Source organism: Carettochelys insculpta, chromosome 15, assembly GCF_033958435.1.
Source record: "Carettochelys insculpta isolate YL-2023 chromosome 15, ASM3395843v1, whole genome shotgun sequence".
In the NCBI taxonomy this organism is placed as follows: Eukaryota; Metazoa; Chordata; order Testudines; family Carettochelyidae; genus Carettochelys; species Carettochelys insculpta.
Genome location: NC_134151.1, coordinates 269,916 through 280,681, shown reverse-complemented (window position 1 = coordinate 280,681; position 10,766 = coordinate 269,916). Strand labels below are relative to the sequence as shown.

General features: G+C 54.8%; 1 non-coding gene across 1 annotated transcript; it reads right to left on the bottom strand.

Moving 5' to 3' along the window:
* Positions 1-2,904: 2,904 nt before the first annotated feature.
* LOC142021416 (U2 spliceosomal RNA) lies at positions 2,905-3,095 on the bottom strand. The gene has a single exon (XR_012647682.1). It is a non-coding gene; the product is annotated as a U2 spliceosomal RNA (small nuclear RNA).
* Between the last annotated feature and the right edge of the window lie 7,671 nt (positions 3,096-10,766).

Sequence of the window (10,766 nt, the reverse complement as noted above, 5' to 3'; positions counted from 1 at the left end):
CTCTTTACTGCGGTTCCTATACCAAGCAAAATTTGTCCCAGGGGAAAGCAAATTCTTTGCTTGAAATCTGGATCCCAAAAACCTCAACAGAGTCTTCAGGTAGATCCAGGTCTCTCACCAAGTCATTCAGTCCACTTTGGGTGAATAGTTGTGTCTCATTACTGGCATGTTCTGGTCCATACTTAGTATTGCCTCCAACACTGTCAGCATCAGTGTTGGAAGACAATATGAAATTTTTAAGACAATTTGGTGGGTTAGGAAAAGCATATCAGGTCCATTTGGTGTTGGCCGTATTGCAGAAGGAAGGTCTGGGTTAGAAATACCATGCTGTTTAGAACCTTATACCCTTCTACATTACATAAAGAGAAATTACAGTTGTCCCTCTGACTCTTGGGCTCATGGCAAACCATGAGCCGTCTAAGTGCCGTAGACTTCTTTTTTCCTTGACTCCATTGTCTCTAAGACCCCACACATGATCAACACACTTTATGAGGGGGGCCCAAATCTTGTCTTGATTCCCAAGTTTTATGCCAAAGTAGGTGTGATAAACATTTCTAACAATATATGTTATGTTCTGTCTTTGCTTCTTTGGAACAGACCTGCCACAAATGTAACAAAATATGCCTGGATCATTCTGGCAACCTCAAGATGCCATGCTAGGGAATTACCTGAAAAATGCAGAAAATACAGTCGTAAATATCATTCAAAACATAAAACAATAAAACTATTCTGTTTTGTTACTCATATCATATATAGGGCTTGTCTACACTAGCCCCCTCCTTCAAAAGGGTTATGTAAATGAGCCTGATTGGTAAATAGCAATGAGGTACTGCGCTGCATATGCAGCACCTCATTAGCATAATTCTCACCACACAAACTTTGAAGTTATTAACTTCAAAGCACCAGCAAGCCATGTAGTCACGGGCACTTCAAAGTACCCACGCAACTTCAAAGTCCCCTTACTCCCAAAACGTTTTGGGAGTAAGGGAACTTTGAAGTTACGCGGGTACTTCGAAGTGCCTGTGGCTACACGGCTTGCTGATGCTTTGAAGTTAGCAACTTTGAAGTTCACACAGTGGGAATTATGCTAAAGAGGTGCCGCATATGCAGCACAACACCTCATTGCCATTCACCTATCAGGCTTGTTTATTTGCCCCCTTCGAAGAAGGGGACTAGTGTAGACAAGCCCCTAATATAATAATTTGGTGATCCTCTTCAACAAAATTAAGCTAGATGGCATTCATTTTAATGAATTCAATCAGGCTGAGGTATTTTTGTATGCAAATTCTTGAAAATAAGTTGCTTCATGTAATTTTAAGTTCTGGGAAGTAAGTCACAACATATAATGTATAATACATTATAATAGCATTTTTTGAAAAAATAGACTCCAGTTTTCAGAAAATCTGTACATCATGGGCAAAATGGATATACTTTTGGAACTCAGGACCCCAAAATTAGTTAAGAAGAGTTATCTGTTTTCAAACAATGGAACCCTTGCAGAAGAGTGAATCTATCAAATCAGGAAGAGTGCGTCGATGCTAGATCTGTGTTTTGAAATCAATTTCAAAACAGGGTCCAGTTTCAAAAGGGGCTGTGGAGCATCCACACATATAATGGCCTCTTTCAAAATAGTTTTTGGTGAAAAGGAATGCAAATTTCGAAACCGCTCTTCCCATCTGATTTCAAGAAGAGTGGCCCCTTTTGAAACTGAATTTCGAAATAGAGCATGTGTAGACACTCTGGGGCCTTTATTTTGAAATAGAGGGTCTGCTGTGGCAGCAGCCTCAGGGAGGGTGGAGACCCTCTAGCAAGCCCCAGCGGGGGCTCTATGGTCCCCAGGGCCAGCCTCTTAATGCTGCACATCTCCAGAAACCCTGTGCAGGAAGCTGAGAGCTTGCCCAGAGCCTCAGGAGCATGAGCTCTGCCCAGCACACACTCCTGCAGCCCAGACACTGCTGCTACTCAGCCCACCAGCCAGATGGTGAGGCCCCCCACGCCCTGGGTACCGCCAGGAGGCCCCCTCCTCCCATGCTGAGGGGTCACCAGAGGCAAGCCAGGGCCAGAAGAGGAGGGACCCCTCCTGAATAGAGGCTGAGGTTTAAGGTCTCCTTGGCCTCTGGGCAGAGGAGAATGTGCTGCTTCACAGCACTGGGTGCCCCTGTAATGCAGCAGCCTTTGAACAGCTGTCACTGGGGCTTCGGAAGCGACGCCACCCCCAGCACACAGCCAACCAAGTGCACTCCAAGGTAAAGGAGCTGAGGCAGGCCTATAGCTGGGCCAGAGATGCCTGCAGGCAATCGGGATTGGGAGCCACCCCGAGGTGCCTGCACTTCCAGACAGTGGACCAGCTCCTTGGCCTGAAGGATGGCCCTGAGCCAGTAGCTGTGGATGGCATGGCTGGCCCCAAGATGGACATGGATGCAGACCCACACAACCAGCCAGGCCCATCAGGCCAGCAGCTCAGAGAACGAGGGCCCCCTCGTCATGTCCGGCACCTCCAGCCTGGCTCCTTCGAGACCGGTGTCCCCCAGTCTGTTCTCTGGGGCCCCAGGTAGTGAATGGGTGGATTGGGCAGCCTGGGGAAGGGCATCCCATCCAGCATCCCCTGGCCACGTCTCAGACCCAGGCGTGGCACCATCCAGCACCTGTGCCCGTGGACAGCACCCTGACTCCCCCGAGCAGGAAGGGATGCAGTGGCTGGACGGCAGCCAGCAGGCACCCCATGGATGCGGCCCAAGTGGCCACACAGGACCCCCCCAGGGGGGCTGGGCAAGCAGCCATCTCATCAGCTGGGGAATGGGGGTTGGGGGGTGGGCGGGGGTCCTGGGGCCGGGTGACAGCACTGACGGGGGGGGCGGGGTGCCCTCTCCCCCTTGTCACTCCACAGCCTCATCCTCTGGGGTCTGGACCAGCCCCATCCCAGCTGCCAGCATGCCAGCCCTGCCATCCGACAGGTCGATGCGTGGAGTGGATGCAGCAAGCTCCTATTCCATCTCCCTGTTCCAAAAATCCATTTAATATATAGTCCTCAGATAGAGGACGTATCAGATATTAAACTGATAAGAACCCCTGCCCCGCCACCCATGGGCTGCTGCCCGCCCAGCCCCAGAAAGCCTGCCATCGCCATCACTGTGACCTGGAGAAGGTCGCGGCGGCCCACGCTGCTGTCATCCAGGAGCAGATGACTGTCCTCCAGGAGTGGCGCCAGCTGGAGTGTGAGGACAGGGCCTTGTGGAGAGAGGTCCAGGGCAAGACAGCCACGACCCTCTGGTGTCTTGCCTCATTGCCACCCCTCCCTCACGCTGCTCCACCCCCATGCCCCACCTTCTGCCCCCCCCCCCCCCGATCCAGGCACATCCCTACCCCTGTTGCCCCCGAATTCACTGCCTTTATCCCAGCCACCCAGCTTGCACTGGGCCTCTGGCTTATCACCAGTGCAAGCCGGGGGGGGGCCTGCCCCCCACCCCTCCCAGCACTCCATTGCCCCCCACCCCTCCTAGACCACCTGGCCCGCTTGCCGGGATGGTGTCCCCTGCCCCTGCCTAAGTCTACCTCCCCATCATCCCAGCCCCAATGGAGCCCCCACACCCAGGGCAGCAGGGGCTCCCAAACCTGCTGAGGGTCCTGCCCCTCCACCCGCTTGGAGGACTAGACCCGCCTGTGCCCCCATCTACAGGGGCATGCCCCCACCCCTTTGCACACAGTTCTTCCCCGTTTGCCCCCCATATCCATCTCCCAGTTGTGATGACCCCACACCATTTCTTTTTCATGTACAGTTTATTTACATGTGTGTCGGTTCAGTTCTGTTCAGTAAATCATTGTGTTGTGCACCCTGGTGTCCCCTACATGTGCACGGGGGGGGCTGTGACACAGGGTGGGTGCATGGGTAGCTGTGATGTGGGGGTTGGGCTGGAGGGTGCCAGTCAAAGGCCTCCTGGAGGGCCTCTTGTACCCTAACCCTGTCCCTGTGTGCCTGGCAGCATGAAGCCAGGGATGGCTGGTCGTACCGGGGGCCGCCATCCACAGGGCCCCCACCCCCGCACGAAATACTTGTGCTTGTCCTCCACCATAGTGTTCAGAGCACAACAGGCTGCAACCACCCTAGGGACATTGGGCAGGCTGACATCCAGCCGTGCATTGAGGCATCAGAAGCTCCCCTTCAGGCATCTGAAGGCCTGCTCCACAGTATTGCTGGCATTGTTGATGTGGTGATTAAAAATGCCCTGGCTCACGGTGGTGTGCCCTATGCAGGGGAACATCATCCATGACTGCAATGGGTACTCCTCGTCAGCCACTATGCATGGTGGCATCATGGTGTTCCCCCCGCCCCAGGCAAGGACGTATGTGCCCTCCTCCATATGACACCCCAGCCAGGAGTTCCAGAATACCCGGGCATCAGGGGCTAACCCAGACCAGCCCACGAAGTTGTCTCTGAACCAGCCCTGGGCATCGATGAGGGCTTGCAGCACCACCGAGTCATACCCCTTGTGGTTTACGTAGCGGCCTGTGCTGTGATCCAGAGTACAGATTGCTATGTGGGTGCCATCAAGGGTGCCAAAGTAGTTGGGGAACCCAATGGCTGTGAATCCTGCCATGGCGTCATCCAGGTCCCAGAGGCAGAAAACCCTCTGCAGTCTCACGCTGTTGATTGCCTGGACCATTTGTGTGAGGGGGGGCGGGGCAACATTGATATGTGGGCCTGCATGTTGGGGAGCCCCACCGCCCCCTCCTCCCCTCCCCTGCAGGGCCCCCCCCCATCCTCTGCAGGATCCCCTCACCCCATCCCCTGGGCCCCACCACCCAGAAGCCCACTCCCTTGTTCCCAGGGTGAGGGTGGGGCCCCGGCCTGGCTTACCTCCAGGACAATGGCTCCAACGGTGGCCTTGCCCAACCTGAATTGGTGTCCATCTGGGGTGGCCAACTTCACTGCATGCTCCCCACACATTTGTCAACCAGGAGTATGGGCCGCATGTGGGTGTCCATATGCTGCAGGGCGGGTGTGAGCCCCTGGCACAGCTCCATAGAATCATAGAATACTAGGCCTGGAAGGGACCTCAAGAGGCCATCAAGTCCAGCCCCCTGCCCCAATGGCAGGACCAGTATTGTCTAAACCATCCCTGATAGGCATCTATCTAACCTGCTCTTAAATATCTCCAGCGATGGAGATTCTACAACTTTCCTTGGCAATTTATTCCAGTGTTTGACCACCCTGACAGTTAGGAACTTTTTCCCAATGCCTAACCTAAACCTCCCTTGCTGCAGTTTAAGTCCGTTGCCTCTTGTTCTATCCTCAGAGGCCAAAAAGAACAAGTTTTCCCCTCCTCCTTATGACACCCTTTTAGATACCTGAAAACCGCTATCATGGCGCTCTTCAATCTTCTCTTTTCCAAACTAAACAAGGCCAGTTCTTTAAGCCTTTCTTCATAGGTCACATTCTCTACACCTTTAATCATTCTTGTAGCTCTTTTCTGGACCCTCTCTAATTTCTCCACATCTTTCTTGAGCTGCGGTTCCCAGAACTGGACACAATACTTCATCTGAGGCCTAACCAGCACAGAGTAGAACGGAAGAATGACTTCTCCTGTCCTGTTCACAACACACCTGTTAATGCATCCCAGAATTATGTTTGTTTGTTTTTTTTGCAACATAAGAACATAAGAACATAAGAATGGCCATACTGGGTCAGACCAATGGTCCATCCAGCCCAGCATCCCATCTGCCGACAGTGGCCAATGCCAGGTGCCCCAGAGAAGGAGAACAGAAGACAATGATCAAGTGATTTATCTCCTGCCATCCATCTCCTGCCCTTGTTCTGAAGGCTAGGGCACCATACTTTATCCCTGGCTAATAGCCATTTATGGACCTAACCTGCAAAAATTTATCAAGCTCTTTTTTAAACCCTAATAGAGTCCTGGCCTTTACAGCCTCCTCGGGCAAGGAGTTCCACAGGTTGACTGTGCGCCGTGTGAAGAAAAATTTCCTTTTATTAGTTTTGAACCTACTGCCCATCAATTTCATTTGGTGTCCCCTGGTTCTTGTATTATGGGAAAAGGTAAATAATTTTTCTATATTCACTTTCTCCACACCATTCATGATTTTATATACCTCTATCATATCGCCCCTCAATCACCTCTTTTCCAAACTGAAAAGTCCCAGTCTCTCTAGCCTCTCCCCATATGGGACCCGTTCCAAGCCCCTAATCATCTTAGTCGCCCTCTTCTGAACCTTTTCTAATGCCAATATATCTTTTTTGAGGTGAGGAGACCACATCTGCATCACACTGTTGACTCATTTAGCTTGTGGTCCACTATAACCCCTAGATCCCTGTCTGCTGTAGTCATTCCTAGACAGTTTCTCCCCATTCTGTATGTGTGAAACTGATTGATCCTTCCCAAGTGGAGCACTTTGCATTTGTCCTTATTAAACATGTATGTCTGCCTTGACATTCGGAAGTTCTGGCGCCACCTTTTGTCATCCCACTGGCCCAGTACCAGCCTCTGCCACCAGTCCTCGCTGCTGCGGTGTTTCCAGAGGCGTCTTAGGGGATGGGGAACAGGGAGCGGTGGTTGCCCTGTGGCCAGGGCCTGAAGGACCATGGTGGGGGTGGTTCATAGACTGCAGGGCTTCCACCATGGCCAGGATGACCATGGCCATCTGGGCCCCAGTGTCAGTGGAGGCGTCAGCCTCAGGCAGCTGCTGGTGCTTCATGCACTGCGGCGTTCCTTCAGAACATGGTGTCTGTAGTGCTGGCTGCTGCTCTGCAGTGCTCTGTGTGTGTGGGGTGGGTGGGTGTGTGTGGGAGGGGGGGGCCTTTAAGCGGGAGGCTGGTTGTGGTACCTGGAAGGGCTTGTCAGCCATGTGACCCCATGCATGGTGTTTTCTGGCTTGTTCTTTCGAAAGGGCTCACATTACTGTGTGGATGCTCCCTTTCAAAAGACCAGGGGCCTCTTTCAAAATAGTGGACCAGTATAGTGATCTGCTTTGTGTGTGTAGACAGGCTATTTCAAAATCCCTTGTTTCTATATGGATTTTTGACGTGCCCCCCTTTTGAGATTTCTGTGTAGTGTAGACACAGCTGAAGAGCTGCTTGCTGAGGTGTTTCTAGAACAAGAAACAGCAATATCCAAAACACAACCTGCTAATAATGCTTAACTACCAAGCCACGTTGTCAAATTAACACAGAAAAACACCAAATGTCCAGAATATATTTGGACTGTACTGGGGACAACTTTTTGATTCCGAAAGTTGAGGTAGAAACCAGGAGGAAATACTTTTTGACTTGATTTCAGGATTCTAAGGCAAGGAAGGAGGGGGAGTAGCAGAATAAGGAGAATGAACTTTAAAAAACAGAAAATAATAAACTCAAAGAAGAGAACTGGGAGGTAAGATCCCCTGGGAAGGAAAAAAACTAAGCAAAAAAGTAATAATAATAAAGAGTTCAGCTGAGCAAAGGAGGTAATATCTTTTATTGTACCTTCTCCTGTTGGTAGAAGATACAAGCTTTACTAGTGCTACACAGTGCTCTTCTTCAGGTCTTTGAATGGTACTCAAAATGTCACAGCCGAAGACCTTATGGAACAGATTGTTTCGCATAAGTCGTTAACATACATTCTAAGAGACCGTTCAAAGTGAAGAGGCCCGTGAACACTCCTAAGCTACGTCTACATGTGAATGCTACATCGAAATAGCTTATTTCGATGAATAGCATCTATACGTCCTCCAGGGCTGGTGCCGTCGACATTCAACGTCAACGTTGGGCAGCACCACATCGAAGCAGGCGAGTGTCTACATGCCAAAGCGGCACACATCGAAATAAGGGTGCCAGGAACAGCTGCAGACAGGGTCACAGGGCGGACTAGCGCTTCCGGGGCAACAGCTAGCCACTCCCTTAAAGGGCCCCTCCCAGACACACTCAGCCTGCACAGCACGTGGTCTGCAGAGCCACAGGCACACACACCTCGGCGAAGCCGTTATGGACCCCCAGCAGCAGCAGCAGCCAGAGGTCCACCCAGCCGCCCCTGCAGGAGTAGTGCTCGCCCTGCTCAATGCCATGCAGGAGGCAGCTGATCACCTTTTATTCGTGGAAGAGGAGCTGCCCCCAGGGGAGGAGGAAGCAACCCCAGGCCTTGCTGTCTTCCGCCCCGCCCCCATCGCACACGCCGCCAGCTGTGGAGCTACCCCGCGAGCACCGACTGGTGGGAGTGGCTGGTGCTCGGCGAGTGAGACGACGACCACTGGCTCCAGAACTTTCGTATGAGCCGGCAGACATTCCTGGAGCTCTGCCAGTAGCTCACACCCGCACTGAGGCACCAGGACACCACCATGCGGCGTGCCCTCAGTGTGGAGAAACAGGTCGGCATCGCTGTCTGGAAGCTGGCCACTCCAGACAGCTACCGATCTGTGGGGCACCAGTTTGGCGTCAGCAAGGCCACCGTCAGGGCTGTCCTCATGGAGGTAAGAGGACTCACGGGGAGGGGGAGGCAGCCCTGCGGGGGGGAGCCCTGGGGGGGGGCAGACACACCCTGCACACCCCTCATTGGTGCTCTCTCATGTCCTTCCCCTGCAGGTCGTCCGCACCATCAATGCCCTGCTCCTCCACAGGCTCGTGCGGCTTGGGGACCCGGATGCTGCCATCACAGGGTTTGCCACCCTGGGCTTCCCAAATTGCTTTGGGGCTCTGGATGGGACCCATATCCCCATCCAAGCTCTGGAGTACAGCGGAGGATGCTTCCTGAACAGGAAGGGCTACCATTCGGTGGTCCTCCAGGCCTTGGTGGACAGTCGGGGCCGCTTCCTGGACATTTATGTTGGCTGGCCTGGCAGCACCCACAACGCCCAGGTATTCAGGAATTCGGGCCTGTGCCGCCGGCTGGAGGCGGGGACCTACATCCCCCAGCGGGAGATCCCTGTGAGGGACATCACCATGCCCCTCTGTGTCGTCGCAGACGCGGCGTACCCCCCTCCAGCCCTGGCTCATGCACCCTTACACGGGCCATCTCACAGCCAGCCAGGAGCGCTTCAACACGCGCCAGAACCATGCGCGCCAGGTGGTTGAGCGCACTTTTGGCCGCCTCAAAGGGCGCTGGAGGTGTCTCCTCACCCACCTTGATGCAGGCCCCACCAACATCCCCCAGATTGTGGGCACGTGCAGCGCACTCCACAACCTGGTGGAGAGCAAGGGGGAGGCATTCTTTCAGGGCTGGGCTGTGGAGGCTGGCAGGGCTGTTGTGCAGCTACCCGCTGCCCCCAGTCGCCAGGTGGACCCCCACTTTTCTTGCAAATAAAAATAGACCTGTTGTTCTTGAAACCACAAAACAGTGAATTCTCTTATTATTACTACAAATATATATATATATTATATGATAAATAGTGGAACACAAGGAAGGGGAGAACTATTTACATGGGGAGGGCAGGTATCATGAAATAACAGGAGTCTAATACAAACTATATACAAAATAATGGGGATATGTACAAAGGGGGCGGGCACGTCCTGGGCCCTGCACCCCCTACTGTCCAGCGCTTGGGGTTGGCGGGCGCGACCCTCGCCTCAGCCTCAGGCCTGGCCGAGGCTGGCTGGGGGCCGGGCGAACCGGCAGATATGGCCGGCGGGTGTCAGCAGGCCCCAGGTCCCCCTCGGCAGAAGGCCCCTCGGTGGCGGACGGTGGTGGGACAGCGGGTGGAGCAGCGGGTGGAGCGGCAGGTGGAACGGGCAGGATGGGCAGAGCGGCGGGCTGCACAGCATGGGGGGGCCAGGTAGTTTGCTATGCGCTCAAAAGTGCGCATAAAGGCCCCCCATGCCTCCTGGCACCAGGCCAGCGCCCACTCCTGCAGTTGCAGGTGCCACTCGTCCACCTGCAGGTGCTGCTCCAATACCTCCGGCTATCACCGGAGGCTCACCAGCAGCTGGGGGTCCGTCGCCGTCCAGTGGTGGTGCTGGATCCGCCGTCGGCCCCGCCCTGGGGCTGGTCGGTGCTCTGCTGAAGGGCTGGCCTGCAGCGATGGCCCCGGTGGGCTCTCCGGGACCACTGACGCCTCGCCGGCACTCTCCGGGCCCTCCGATGGTGCAGCTGCGGAACACTGGGGGGGGAAGAAGAGTAGAGACAGCCGTTAGTGTGGCCCCCGAGCCATGGCCCTTGTCCCCCCACCCCTCTGCTGCTGGTTCCCCATCCCTGGGAGATGCTGCTGATGATGATGGGTGTCCCACCCCCCACTCCCCCTAGGGGACCCTAGGTTCTGCTCCCCCCATCCCCAGGGATGGGGCATGGCACCGTCCTGCTGGCGGGCAGGAGCTGATGCACTCTTCTGAGGGACATGCCACTGCTGTCCTTGGGGCCATGGTCATCTGGGCATGTGGAGGGCACTGGTCATGTCTCTCGTCCCTGCCCCTCAACCCTGGGGGTGTGCACTGGGCGGGTACATACCTGACGGGCCGCTCCCATGGTTGGGGGACACCCTCTAGGCGGACGCCCTGTTGGAGCTCCAGGAAGCCAGGATGATGTGGAGCCCCCTGTCGCTGGAGGAGGATTCCCCCCTCCTCCTCCTCTGGCATCCCAGGGGTGAGCTCCTGGGGGGGGGCCCTGGGGTGCGGGGCTTGCCTCCGGGGCAGACTCCGCCTCCGGGGCCTGCTGAGGCTCGTCGGCCGAGGTGTCAAGAGTGGCCAGCGGGGAGGAGGTGTGCCAGGGGCCCAGGATTTCCCTGAGCTCCCTGTAAAAGGGGCAAGTGGTGGGGGGTGGCCCCAGATCGGCTGGCTGCATCCTGGGCCCGGG